Source organism: Ipomoea triloba, chromosome 10 (genome assembly GCF_003576645.1).
Source record: "Ipomoea triloba cultivar NCNSP0323 chromosome 10, ASM357664v1".
NCBI classification, from domain to species: domain Eukaryota; kingdom Viridiplantae; phylum Streptophyta; class Magnoliopsida; order Solanales; family Convolvulaceae; genus Ipomoea; species Ipomoea triloba.
Window position 1 is genome coordinate 25,223,715 of NC_044925.1, and position 15,783 is coordinate 25,239,497.

The following is a 15,783-nucleotide window of genomic DNA, read 5'->3' on the forward strand; positions in this document are numbered from 1 at the left end:
CTTATATTACAAGACCTAACATCGTTAAGGTACAAAATATGAAAAACTGAAGAACTTATTAATTAATATACACAAGCTTTAAAGAATTCTTTATTCATGATAATGCATTTCAAGAACAAAATTTGAATAACTAAGAACACAACTCAATAATATCTTTCAATATAGTCCCTTCGGGGACATCCGATAAAATTGGAACGATACAGAGAAGATTAGCATGGCTCTTGCGCAAAAATAATACGAACAAATCGAGAAATGGTCCAATACAGGAAATAAGGTGAATGACCTATAAGTTATTAAAAAAAAAAAAAAAAAAAAACAACAACAACAACTAAGGTGATATACAAATTCAATTGGCAGTAGAGTACAGTTGTCGCTTTGACTTATTCTACATGTCTCTAAATGCGCATGCGATTCCTCTAAGTGTGCAGTGCGGTCGAATCACGTTTGAGAAGGAAATGTCTCGTTGGATTTGTGCAATCTCCGTACACCATTTCTTCTTTTTGTGTGGTGCATGGCTGTTGATAGAACATGCCCGGTGTGTGCCAGACACAATTATAACCCCCTTAATCATGCTATTTTGTTAGATATATTAAATATAATATATCTAAATATATTTAATTTATAAATATAAATATACACGTATATATGTATTGAGGGAGAAAGAGGAATTGAAATGAAGAATACTTTGAATTGATGAATAAAATGATTAACAAAGCATCCTATTTATACTAAGGACAAACTATCAAAGCTAAATAAATGGTAGCCACTAATCCATACACCCATGTTGACACACCCACGTTAACATGCCATGCATGGCCACTAATTACTTTCATTTCTAACAAACTAACTACTTAGGACTTGGTTTAACAATCATAATTATAATAATAATAATAATAATAATAATAATAATAATAATAATAATATAACATATTTAGCTAATTACTCCGTTAATTTCAAACTTTGTTATAATCAGTAATCTTTTATGCAGATGTCACCTAGGTATAGGGTTAATATATAATACCTTTATTGAGTGGGGATACAAGATAAGTTTCAAATTCTTAATTGGGTGGGGAATATTTTGTCCTTCAGGATCTTATTATAGATTGAATCAGCGGATAAAATAATAGTTAATATATAATAGCTTTATTGTCTAATATCACTATGGCATAAAACATCTTTTGATAGTTCATAAAGCTTAATGGTCAAGTAGTAAATAGTGGCATGTAGCCAATAAAAAACAAGTAATAAACAGTAGATTAGACGCAGAGGTTTAGCATGTGTCAATGTTAAATGTCAATCGAAGAAGGAATTTATGAGTAGAGAGAAACCAACCTTCAGGTGAGAATTTGTGGACAAATCTAAATTGTCGCGGCAAGATCTGATGGATATGAAATAAGTAAGGAAATATGTCATTTTCATAAATATTATAAACTTTTGAAATTTCTAATTTATATAGGCTTATGCACTTTCGCATTTTTACAAGTTTAATCTTTTAATACTAAATGTGCAAACTTGAAAAATTCTAAGAAGTGCATATTTTAGTATTTAAGTTTGCATAGTAAATTTGGTGATACTTACGAAAATGTCACCATATTTTTTTAATTTGATTTGGTCCGTCCAATTTTTTCAGATGTAAGGCTGAGATTGATTTTTAGTTTTCTCCTAATCACTTGTACTCATACGATCCAATACATACATACATATACATATACATATACACACACACACACACACACACACATATATATATATATATATATTCAAACTAGGATGGTAGTTTTAAAATTACTTCTTTATTAATAATTTAATTATGGTGTGGGGGTTTGGGTGGAAGACTTGAGCTATATATGGATAAAGTATGGGTAAACAAAGATTGGGAATTAGAGATCCAACACATGTACTGGTAACAAAATAGTATTAAAGGTCAAAATAGTTGTACTAAGAAACTAGAAAATTTTATACCTAATAAGTTGGATATATAGATGATGTCTCTATTTATAATATCAAAATAGGGATCACATGTTGAGATCTCACTAACTGATTTGACATGGTGTCACGTTGCTAATAGTTCAGGTCGGTCACAACACATGTTGAACTCCTATGTGATGCTTAGATCAGTAACGGCGAAAGTGACTTGCTTGTTGACATCACTCTAGCTACCTCCATGATCAATTTCGCAGCCTTAGAGATTGGGACTTGTTCATATCCAGTCAGTCCTCAAGTTATGGCACTAGTAGACTCACTATATAACCTTATAAATCACCATCAAATGGAAGCCTTTTCCAGTAATAAAATTATAATAGCTTTACAATAATTGAATATAGTATAAGTACTTAATCGTATTCAAATATATTAAAAGTATTAACCAATTATAATGTAATTAAACCTATTCACATTTATATTCATAGTTGAAAGGCATGATATGTTGAATTTTATATTTTTGCCCAATAATTGATGCCTTACAAAGACCATGTTCTAAGGCAAATTATACTGTGCACCACGGTGCACATAGCAATGTGCACCACGTACCTAAACGACGTCGTTTTGAGCATTGTAAACTAATCGTCCGTTTTTTTTGGAAATCACGTTTTCCGTTTCGGCCGGTCTCTATATTTATGTTAATATTCTGTGTATTCCAGGCAATCATTCTGTGTATTCTAGGTAACCGTTCTGTGTATTATAGGCAACCGTTATGTGTATTCATGTTAGTAACACATGTTGTGATTTCATATTAGTAACACATGTTGTGATGTGTTTGTGCATTCGAATGTCTAGGAGGATGAGTTCTGTGTATTTTGTGTAAATATTATGTGTATTCATGTTATTAACACAAGTTGTGATGTGTTTGTGCATTCGAATGTTAGGAGGATGAGTTCTGTGTATTTTGCGTCAATATTCTGTGTATTATGGGCAAACATTCTGTGTATTCTAGGCAAACGTTCTGTGTATTCTATATAATGATTATGTGTTTTATAGATAATGAATTCCCTGGAGTCATTCGCGTCCACTAACATATGTGTATTTTGTGTCAATATTCTGTGTATTCTGAGCAAACATTCTGTGTATTCTAGGCAAACGTTCTGTGTATTATAGATAATGATTATGTGTATTATAGATAATGAATTCCCTGAGTCATTCGCGTCCGCGTCTACTAACACCAAAACGACGTCGTTTTACGTACGTGGTGCACATTGCTATGTGCACCGTGGTGCAGGGTATAACGATTGATGTTCTAATTAACCAAATGTACATCTAGCATGAGAGGGAATTTTTCGAAGAATCTCCTATCCGAAATAGAGCAACAGCCCAATTCTTGAATTTTGGGCCTTGAACCTAAAAGGCTTTAAGGTTAATTACCCAAACATTGTTTGAGGAGTCTCCACGGCAAATTATGTTGTGGACCCAGGTCCACCTTTGGATCCAGATCCACCTTGCAAGGTGGACCTGGGTCCAAAACTACGTCGTTTTTATCTCTTTTTTTTATCTTTTTTTTTTTAAATTAGTAAACATATTGCTGAATATAGAGTTGTTCAAAATGTGTGAATGTAGAGGTTTCAAAGTGTGAATGTAGAGTATATAAATCGTGAATGTAGATTTATGATTGTGTGAATGTAGAGTTGCCCAGAAATGTGTGAATGTGGAGGTTTCAAATTATGAATATGGAGTATAGATATCGTGAATGTAGAGTTATGCATGTGTGAATCTGTAATAGAGTTAAGAAGTTCTAGCAACTTGTAGACCTGTAATGTGTGAATGTGGAGTTCTCAAGTTGTGAATATGGAGTATAAGACTTGTGAATATAGAGTTTTGAATGTGTGAATGCATAACAGTGGTAATATAGTTACTAAACATATAATCCTGTAATGTGTGAATGTGGAGTTTACAAATTGTGAATGTAGAGTATAGTGTATGTGAATGTAGACCTAGGTTTACCTTGCAAGGTGGACCTGGGTCCACGGCATAACACCCCTCGAATTTATATTCATAAGGTACAAAATTTCATAACATAAAATACAAAAAAAAAAAAAAGCATAACACAAGACACATGGCATTATGAACCTTGGATTGAAACGATGATGTACATAATTCACTCATAAAGTACAAAATTTAATAATACAAGACACATACACATTATATATATACTTATTTTTCAAATATGATTTAAGTATATAATTTGTGTTCATACGCACAGAATTTCGCAACATAGGCACATAATTTCGCAACACAAGACACAAAAATTCATAACATAAGACACAATTACTAATTTATTTTAGATATAGAATTTCATAATGTAAGACACAAAAAGTCATAACATAAGGATTATATTAATAAATTTTTTGAAGCAAAACAAAGAAATAGATTAATGAAAAGTAGGCCTCTTGTGCGCACCGACATTTGATCATGTCTGTTGAACCACTGAGTCAGCGTGATTTATTACTTCCTCTCACATACTATGTCGAACCGGGGTGCGGGGAACCTTTGGAGTTGGAGATTCAACCATTTGGGAGAAGATTAATGAGAAGTAATTAAACGTCTAATACAAGCAAAGTACGAGCAAGGGTCACCCAACCTGGTAATCGTATCAGATTTAGAGTACATAGCTTTAGCAAGAGTCTGAGTTACTGAATTAGTTTATCTTCATCTTCACATAACTAACCAAAAGAGTATCCATAGAGTTAACTAAAGAAATGGTTTTTTTTTTTTTTTAAAAAAAAAGAGTTATATAAAGAAATAGACTCCATAGATCTATCTCTTCACATTATATTAATATTTTTATTAAAAGTAAATATTATTTCATATTTAAAACTTGTTTTAAAAAAAGTGCTGAAAGTTTAACAAATGAATAAGGGTTGAATCTATTTTTAAATAGTAAGTAAAATGCCCTTGAAATTTACTCCTATGCCTCCCCTTGCTTACATTTAGGGTGTGTTTGGTAGCCCGGAAAATGATTTCTGGAAATCATTTTCCGGACTTTTGGTGTTTGGCCTTGCCTGGAAAATACAGTTAACGGAAATTACGGAAAATAATTTCCGTTGACCAAGGAAAATGAGGTAATTTTTTTCGGAAAATGACTTCTAAATTTTTTTTCCGGAAGTCATTTTCCAGACTTGGCTTCAACAATTGTTTTGGCCAAAATGGCCACATATGTTACTTTTTAAAAGAAATATTATTATTTTATATATTATTATTATTTTATATTTTAAAAAAATAATTAAAATGTAAAATTATACAATTTAATTCATTTTCCAGAAAATGAACCAAACACACAAAGACAGTTTTCCAAAATGCAACCAAACACCGGAAATGAAATTGTATGACGCATTCTCTATAAAATATTTTCCAAAAGTCATTTTCCTGTTTTCCAAACATACCATTAATGCATTTTTAAATATTTTTTTAAATAATGGTACTTTCACTAATTTTTTAGATGAAAAATTGAAGAATGAAAAATATTCTGAAGAACAATAAATTATGCACTACAGAGTACATGCCGATCTCTTGGCCCGAAGAATGCCAAGTCTATCCCCCATCAGAAAATACTAAAGGAAGACTTTCTAGCGGGTGTGGGTGGGGTTGCCACTCGAAAGATCCGCTAATCCAACGTCTGATCTAACCCCTCGTTCTTCATCTATAAATTAAAAACAAAAAAAAAAAACAAAAAAAAAAACAAAAAGAAAGAAGATACTAGAGGGAGGGAAAAAAAAATACAGAACACACTTTTTTAATCACTTAACATGACTAAAATAGTTTTATTTTTCTATTTTTAGAAAGAAGCTTCAAAAAATCCCTAAATTATATAGTTCATCCTTAAAAAAGTTTTTTAAAAAAAGATTATCATTTAAAATTTGAGTTGGTATTTGTGAAATGCATGCATATTGTGGTTTGCAGATATGCAGGGGAAAACCGGAAAAGGTGGATTCATTTATGAAAGCGTTGACTAACAACAACTGCTTTGCTGTGGACAGAAATATAGGGATCATCAAATCCCAGGAACATGTATGTATTTCTTCGTACCCTCTACAATTTCAACACAACTTGCATGCAATTTGCAATGTGCCGCCAGCTTTTTCAACAATAAAATTACTAATTAATCTCCCGCATTATTAGGGATGCAACTTGTTGCTCTATGCATGTCAAATAATTCCCAAGTGAGATGCACCTCTTAATAGTGAAGGTTGTTGATGAAACCTAAACATATTAATTAGATTGTTGATAAGTTATCTGTTTTTTACTCATAATTATAACTAAATTCATATTAATTTTATAGTAGAAAGGTGGATGAGAGTTTTACCGAACTTATATTCAAATATTGAATATCAAATATCATATATATTAAGAGGATTTCAATAGTGATATCTGTGCGTTTTTGTGTTGTGTTGAAAGAAAGAGAAGGTGACGTGACAGATGAAAGAAAAAAAAAAAAAAAGGTTACATTACCGGAAATGCATGCAAGTGGGATATATACATATTAACATACATATACAACGCCCAGTAGGAGCATGCCTTTCACTTACCCATTGGCGACCACTCTCCCTTATTGTTTTTTATTTAAATATCGCATTAGTCCAATTTTACAAATTGATGTCACAAATAAAACTCAATGCAACCATCGGGACTGGTCTGAGTGAAATAAACAAATATTATTTTAATTATTCAAAGTAACAATTAAATGATATGTTCTGTCTCAATTAAAATTTTAAATTGATAATGAGAATACATAAATATTATATTATATATCTTATGTTTAACAGCAAAAAGTAGTAATTAATTTTTCAACTTTGCATGCTTTGATTAATTAAAGCAACTTGATCTACCAATTATATATATCATCTCCTGCAAGCATCAACCAACATGCAGCGCAGCTTGCCCTTTCCAACACACCAAATATGCCTTCTATTGAGTATATATATTATGATATAATATAATAGAATAATATGATATCATTTCATTCTTCTTCTTCTTTTGTGTCTAATGCTCATTGGTGCCTAAAGTGTACTCTGTATCATAACAACATTAGTACTTTATATTACTCTTTAAAGTGCATAACATCACATAATTTTGTAACTAAATACTTCTCATTTTTAGCCGGCCTGCAATCAGATCAGCTCCAATTCTCTATCTTTTTTGTTCAATATTATAAATATTGATTATGAATTTACTTATGTATGCATTACTAATTTTTATTTACAGTAATATTGACCTGACTTAACACTTAAATATAAGAATTTTTTTTGGATGAATTTGAGTCTATATATTGGATGTGAAATGTTTCGAAGAAAATACACGCACCATGGTGATATAGTGATATGATATGAGAACTGAAATAATTGTCCTTATTTTTTAAAAAAATTTTAATAAAAAATTACTTTAATTTACGAAAAAGTTCACAATCACTATTCGAAGATGTTCTCTCCTTCAGCCGATTCAGATACCGAATCGTATCTCTTGGAGAGAAGTGAAGAAGCTCTCCCTTTGACTCNGGGGGGGGGGGGGGGGGGGGGGAACAAGCCAGACATTAGTTGGATAGACAATTTTTAGGGGGCAAAAGTGCCCCCTCTGAACACTCTTCTTCCAACATCATAATTTTTTATTTTTTATTTAATTTCTTTGGAGATCTCTTTGAAACTATGGAATGATGAAGCAAGGTGGAAATGCGGAATCACCACTATCCAATTCTTCCAATTCCAGTGTTTGGTTCGTGGAATAGGTCGGGAATGGAATACCATTCCCGGGAATAGACCTATTCCATCGTTTGTTTCGTCATTCTATTCCTGGGAATAGCATTCCCGGGAATGAGCTATTCCCGGGACCCCCTAGTATTAGCTATTCCCAAGTATTTGGGAATAGGTTTTATACTATAGTACCAAAAATACCCTTTTTATTATATTATAATCCTTATATATAATATTTGTTTATTTAATATTTAAATATATATATTAAAAATGTAATTAATAATTAATAGTAATAATAATACATTTTTTTTATTTAAAAAAAAACTTGTAACTAAGAGCAATTAAGACTCCTTTAATGAATGAGTTTTTGCTCTTTAAGGCTTCCTCATCTTGTTGTTAATTTCAAAAGACAAACAATGATTCTCTTATATAAAGGAGCTCAAATGAGCTCCTCTTTATGAGTTATCAATGTGGGATCAAAAACTCTAATTTGTGTTTTAAAAAATTATTTTATATATAATTTTGTTTTGTATTATTATTATTATTATTATTATTATTATTATTATTATTATTATTATTCCTTTTTTCTTATTATTGTTATTAATATTATTATAAGTTTTATTTTATTATTACATAATAATAATAATAATATTAATAATAACATGAATGTCATTATTATTATTATTATTATTATTATTATTATTATTATTATTATTATTACATATTTTATAAGGGTATTTTTGTCTTTTAAAACATATTTCATTTCTATTCCTTAAACCAACCAAACACTGTAATATAATTCCTAAAGTCCATTCCTTTCGCGAACCAAACAATATAATACAATTCCTATTCTATTCCTTGCCTATTCCATTCCTTATGGAATATCATTCCTATTACCTCAAAATTCATTCCGTGAACCAAACATGCTGTTATAGTATTGGAGGAAGAGTGATCAAAATAAATGATTTTGCTCTTGTTTTTTCAATTACTATTCGTAAAAACAAAAAAAAAATGAAGTACCACTTTGTTAAAATTATTAGTCAAGACTTTAGAATTATATTAGCCAAGACCTTGTGGTCTAGTGGCATCCGGCATGCACTCCCATATGGAAGAGAGTGAGTTCAAGCCTTAAGGAGAAACATTGTTTACTCTTTGACTTTCAGTAGGTTGAGAATGTAATTATGAATAGATAGTACTAAAAAACAGAACTCTAATTTGATGACTACAAATGTAATTTTTTATTTTAATTAATATATCCAAAGAAAACTAAAATGTAACGTTCCCTTTAATTTCTTTGATTAATTATGTAATTAATATTAATTAAACCTATAGAAAGAAACTCTAAAGCAGCCTAAAGAAAAAAGTGAACATCTTTCCTACAAAAGAACGAAAATGGTTGTTTGTCCACAATTTTGTAGGTTTGAAAAAGTAGGTGTTGAAAATGATCCACTTTTGCGTACTTTTGAATTAATCAAAAGAGAAGAAAAAGCTACCTTTATTAAAGTAATCCATTATATAATGTATTTTAGTCTTTAGAAGACGTCAAGATCCCCTTTCATTTTTTATTCCAATTTTTCTATTTAATTTTATATTTCTTGACGTGGATAAGATCCAGCACATTATATGAAATGTGTTGTATTAAGTCAAAAAAAATTAACAGGTTAAACCCAACAATTTAAAATAGTGATTAAGCAGATAATTAATGTAACTATTTGGAACAATTTAGTGTGTCATGTTAAAGAGTTTTGGTTCAAATTTCTTTTTTCATTTTGGAGTCTTGTCAAACATACGCCGAGTATTCCATTAGAGAAAATAATTGGGAAAGTGTTCTTTTTTGTGCATAATAAATTCTTGGTATTTAATTATTATGAATATTTACTTTATGGTTTTGTTCTAAAAAGAAAATTCTTTACTTAAAATTATATACCTCTTCTTTCTCTTTTTAAGTAAAAGTTATTTCTTACAAGCACATATTATTACAAAAAAATAGTAGTAATTGTAATAGCATCATCACCTTATTAGAAAGGAATTGAAGTAAAATAAGTAAACTTCTAAGGAGCGAGTAAAATTTTTGTCATATATCATGTTTTGTTGGTTAAAAAATAACAATAATTATTTTTTTTCTAGATGAATCAAAGTATATCAAGTAATTAAGTAGACAAAAAATGAAATAAACAAAAAAATAAAAGTATGTGTAATATTATTGTCAAAAAATAAAATGAAAAGCATTATGGAAGTAAAAGGTTTGGAGCTAGCCGGACCACAACACTTTAAGTAACAAATTCTAAGGTATGAAAATGTGGCAGAAAATAAATTAAAAGTTAATGACAAATCCCATAGATGCCTGAAAAGCAAAGACTTTGATGGAAAGGCAAAAGGGAATAGCATTAGCTTACCTGCCATATAAGAAGCATCAATCTCCAAGCAGTATCACATTCACCCTTGTTTTGGGCATCAAAAATATCCTCCATCTACCTTATGATGACACCACATAACCCCTCATTAATACTACTACTACTATTATATTATTACGGAGTATTATTATTCCTTATATTCCTAATTTCAATTTTTTGTTTTGTTTTTTTTTCCCCCAATCTTAACAAGCATTTAATGATGAGAGTAGCAGAGTGTATTTACTACTTTGTCAGAGTAGAAAATTTTATCATCAACCCATAAAATTAAATAATATTGAATATGCCAATGATGTCGTGGTCTACTTATATGAAGTGTCTTTCTCAAATGAAAGGTCATGAGTTTGAGCTTCGGTATAGGGGAGTAGGTTGAGAAAGTAATATCAACTTTTTGCGTCTCAGTAGGTTAAGAAAGTATGTATGAATATATATTACATTATAACAGAGTCAGTAGTACTAAAAATAATATTACGTAATAAATTCCCAAGCCATCCATAAGGATTGAATGAAAGAGCGTCGAAAATTTCTAAATTTTTATTAATTTTTTTTTTTTTTACTATGATCTCTAATCTATACATAGTATCTATTAAGACTCTAGACTTATATTCCTAGTGTGACTCTACTTCTGTGTTTTATATTTAGCATTGCTTGTACAGTTACTTTGTGATAGACAGTGAATATCCGAAAGGACTGTCACTGCCGGCGGTTCTCCACTTTGTGATAGATAGTGAATATCCGAATAGACTCTAGACGTATATTCCTAATCTGACTCTACTTTTGCTAGATGATTATCCACTCTCATCTGGTATCAGTAGTGTTAGGTTTTCTTATGACTTCTGTCACTGCCGGCGGTTCTTCTTCACTGGCAGCGTCAATGGCTTCCAATTCTCTTTCCCCTACCCACCATTTCGTCTCACTCAAGCTCACCAACCAGAACTATTTATTCTGGCGAACGTAGCTCGTCTCGTTTCTTCGCAGCCAAAACTTGTTGTGCTATGTGGACGGCAACCCGCCTTGCCCACCGGCGTTTCTGGTTGCTGACGATGAGGATGTTTTGTTAGCCACTACTCCCAATCCATCATTTACTTCGTGGGTGCAACAGGATTAGGCGATCCTATACATGCTCATCTCCTCATTGTCAAAGGAGGTGATGTACTTGGCCGTCGGACGTTTGACTTCCAGGCAAGTGTGGCAGGCAGTGGAAGCTACTTTGGAGTCTTCGACACGGGCTAGGAGCCTAGGACTTTGAATCTCCTTGCGTAGTTCCAAGGTTTGAGGCAAGGAGATATCACACAAGGATGAAGTTTGGGATAAGAGACTAGGGATCGAGTCTCACCAGCGACAGTGTGGGAGCAACCTCTCAAAGTGAGGGGGCTCCTTGTGCACTGTGAGCAAAAGTCTAACCTCTGTGTTCAGTTGAGTTACCATGATTTACATCCTCCCATAAGCTTTGTCGGGCCGGGGCATGGGGGGCCCTTGGGGAAACAATCCTTCAACAAAGTAAAGATTCACAAGATAAAAGCAATAAACACAAGAACAAAGTAATCTAAGCTAAGAATCACAAAATATATCTTTACGGAAAAAGATCCCCTACACAGGTATGCCACTGCTAGTGCAGGTGCACTGACAAGGAACGAGCACAGAGAGCCCTTACGGTGCCACCACTCGTGCATGGCTTTGCTTCCACGATACGAACTCTATCTTCGATCTTTTGCTCATCTTTTCCTGGTTTCGCTTCTGTGTGCTCTTTTCCATGCGATTTTGCTCCATTTTGATAAGTTTTCGCTTCTTTTTCCATTTTCCTCTCATAAAAGTGTATTTGGGTGCAGCTTAGCATAAAAAACACATCTTTTAGTTCAAAATCCCAATAAAACATATTGAAATGTGGACAAAAAGGGGTTAAGAATAGGTAAAATATAGTACAAAATAAGCGTCATAAACTTAGCATAGTGTTTGTCGCCTGACTTGAAGTCATGACAAGAAGAACCTCATTAGAAACATGAATGTAAAGAGGACCCAAGATGATGAAATGTATGGATTGAATTCTTGTGCGCACATGAAGAATTGACCAAGTAATCAACACATTTGTTACCTTCCCTTATAAAATTTAAAAATTTTGCTAAATATATTATTATCTTAAAATTCGTGAACTAAAAGCATAATTTTCTCCCCAAGATATCCACTTATTATAATTTTACTATATTCATCTTAAAAAAGAGTGATATATATGTCATTCTCTCGTAGAAGTAACCACACAACTTCCAAGTGGATGGTGTTTGAAAAAAAAAAAAAAAAAAAAAAAACTTCCAAGTGGTTTTCATTGATTTAGGTGAAAAAAAAAGTTTGCTTTCATTCTAGTATATATCTTTTTCTTTTTTCTGGCCTCTTGCTTTGCTTTCTTTAATTTGATATTGGCTTTTTGTCAAACTATAAACAACTTCTTGATTAAGATATCTAAATTAAACATGATCAGTCTACATATTAGGAATTGTTTTGTCCGAATTTTTTAGTTCAATTCCTCCATCCACCACCCCTCTCCAATGATTCTTTACTCTCTCTCTCCCTCTCTTAAAAAAAAATTCCACTATTACTCAATAATAATTGTATGATTAATATTATTAAAGTAAAAATTTTAGATAGAATAAATTACCAGCTTTAAATATAGTACTATTTAATTAAAATCTAAATGAAATCAAACTTATTTCTTATATTATTATAACATATAATGTCTACATGCTTTATTACCTTTAAGAATATAAGAAAATAGATATTATGTATGCATGTGCATGGTAATAATAATCAGAAAAGATAACAAAGTTATAATGGTAGTGATATTTTTGTTCAAAAAATTGTATATAGTACAACTCTTATTATAACATAGGAAAATACTACTTGAACTCCCAAGTTCTACTCCATACTCTACTCCTTTACACAAAAGTTTGATGTTGACACTTTCCTGGGACCCACAAAATGGAGATAACATATCATTTCTTGCCACGTTAGGGAGTAAAAGTGAGGGAGTATAAAATGGGAGTCCATGTAGTAGAGCTCTATAACATAATGTATAAAAATAATTACCAGAAAAAATAAACGTAAATCAAGAATATAACTAACCTATATTGAGACTTATTATGTTTTTAAATATTTTAATTTACTATATAATTATTCATAATTTGGGTATGGAATGCATGGAGATCTCATTCCAGATTACGATGGCTTAAAAGAGTGACTAAGTAAGTACAACATAAATCTTGTATCTAAAGACCATGTACTTTTTAATAAATTTAATTCTATGTAATTTGTAAGCTATTATTAAGGAATGGACGTTATCTCGTAGTGTGAGTTTTCTATTGTTATCCAAAATAACGATGGAAAAACACATAGTAATTATCTTGCTGCTAGCTCATGTTTTATTACAGAAAAATCCAGAAACAGGTGAAACAATATAAATATATGTGTAGGAGCTTCATCCTTAAGATTGAAGGCTCATGACTATGAAGATGATGTGTGAAAGTAATCCCAATCTTGATAAGTATGAAACAAAGATGATTAATTTATATTTATTAGGGAGTAATTAATAATTAAACAAAGTACACAAGTAAAAGCAAAAAGACTTCGCTTTTATCTTCTTCCTTTTTCATCTTTATCAATGCTCCCCACTTTCAAAAAATATTTGACTCCTATTAGTTATTTAAGAATATTATATTATACTCAAAAGTTTTTGAGTTTATATTATATATACTTCTTTTGTCCTATTTTATATCTCAAGTTCGATTAATGAGGATTTACTAAAATTATTTACAATTTAATTTTTCATAATATTAAGTTTAGAAGTTAAAGACCTTGTGGTTTAGTGGCACTCGGTGTACACTCTCACATGGAGGGGAGTGAGTTTGAGCCTTGGTGGAGGTGAACGTAGGTTGAGAAAGTAGCTATGAACAGATATAACAAATGTACATTAAGTTTTTTTTTTTTTTTGAGTTACGGGGAAACCTGCAATCACTATTTGAAGGTGTGCTGGTTAAATTTCGTATTGTGACTTTAGCTGGCAAAAGACTACAAAAAAGGTCAATAAGCCGTTCTCGCTGGTATTCAAACTTGTAGCCTTGTGGTTATCAAGCCAACAATTTGATCAACTTGATTAGGTTTGTCCAAAATTTTAAGATTATTTATTTATGTTATTGGTGACATAAAATGTGACAAAGTTGCATTAATTGTCATCAAGAGTGTGTAAACCCCACCAAGTGAAGATCAAATAAAAGGAGGCTAAATATTTAGAAAATCACATTTATGTCCCTCAATTATTAGTCGATCTGCAATATAATGTAGTCTTTGATTTTCAATTTGAACAAATTTGATCCTCCAATCATTCTAACTTAAGCCAATTTAGTCCTTCTATGATTTTATTTGTTAACCACTCTTAAAACCAATGACATTTTGGAAATTTCACAACCACTTAATATTTTCCCCAGTTACTTCCCTCCATTCGTCTTCCCTTCTCCCATTTAGCTAGCTCGGAAATTTAGCAGAAGTTGCAATATTTTTTTCATTGAGTTTTCAACTTCAACGAAGACTTGTTACAATAATATTCGTTACACTGATATCGAAATTTTTATTATTTAGTTTGTAAAGCTATAGTTTTTCCTTTTGGATGCTCTCGGCAATGGATGATTCAAAGACGTGAAAGGCACATCGGCGGTTTCAATTAACTTCAAGGTGGTGTAGGTGTCAGGAAGCAACAATTTTCGCAGGTCGGCGTAATTCCTGTCGTCCCATCGCCGCTTTGCCAGCATCTCTAAAATGTGCACCATCGCCTTCACAGTCTGCTCAGTGTTGGCATGCGTAGCGTCAATCAGCCCTAATTCGAACGCCTCCCCCGCCTTCAGCTTCGAGGCTTACAACACAAAGGCTCATGGCAGCTATGGAGACCACCTTCGATATGATTGGCAACGAGTAAAATCACAGAAGCTAAGGACTAAATTGGCTAACGTTAGAAAGATTGAAAAATCGAATCTGTTCAAATTGAAAATCAAAAACTACATTATAAATCCGCTAATAATTGAGGGACCAAAAGTGTTATTTCTCTTTTTTATTTGTTTATATATTTTTTCTGCCATAAAGAGAAAGATAGTCCAGACACTAACTTATGTGTATATAGACATCTCACTTATAAATAATTTTCAATATCTCTCCTATACAAATCTCTATAAGTATTTTTTTTAATCAATATATTTAATTTAATATACATATTTTTATTCTATGCTTTAATTTATAACATAAATTAATCATGTCAAAAACTTGTGTAAGACCGTCTCACGGGTCTTAATCCCTGAGACGGGCCAGGTCAACATAATTTGTGTCATAATTAATTTTGTTAGTTGGTTATGACCCAAATTATGTTGACGCGACCCGCCTCAGGGATCGAGAAATGTGAGACAATCTCGCACAAGTGTAACTATTAATCATTAATTTTAAATTTTAGTCACTTTTTCCCCTTTGTCCAATCAATAATACACATTATGTGGAGAGAGTATGTCATCTCAAGAGTACTTTTCCTTTCCATATATGCTCATACACCCAATGGATCTTTTCTTTCTATATTTTAACTTTTGTTGCCTCCTAGCATCCATGAACTTTTCCTCTCCTTTATACCCCCCCCCCCCCCCCCCCCCCCCCCCCTCCCTTTTTTTTTTTTTTTT

At 31.7% G+C, this 15,783-nt stretch overlaps 1 non-coding gene across 1 annotated transcript; it reads left to right on the plus strand.

Moving 5' to 3' along the window:
- The first annotated feature begins 164 nt into the window (after positions 1–164).
- Positions 165–267, plus strand: LOC116033735. Its single transcript, XR_004100908.1, has one exon. It is a non-coding gene; the product is annotated as a U6 spliceosomal RNA (small nuclear RNA).
- The last annotated feature ends 15,516 nt before the right edge of the window (positions 268–15,783 follow it).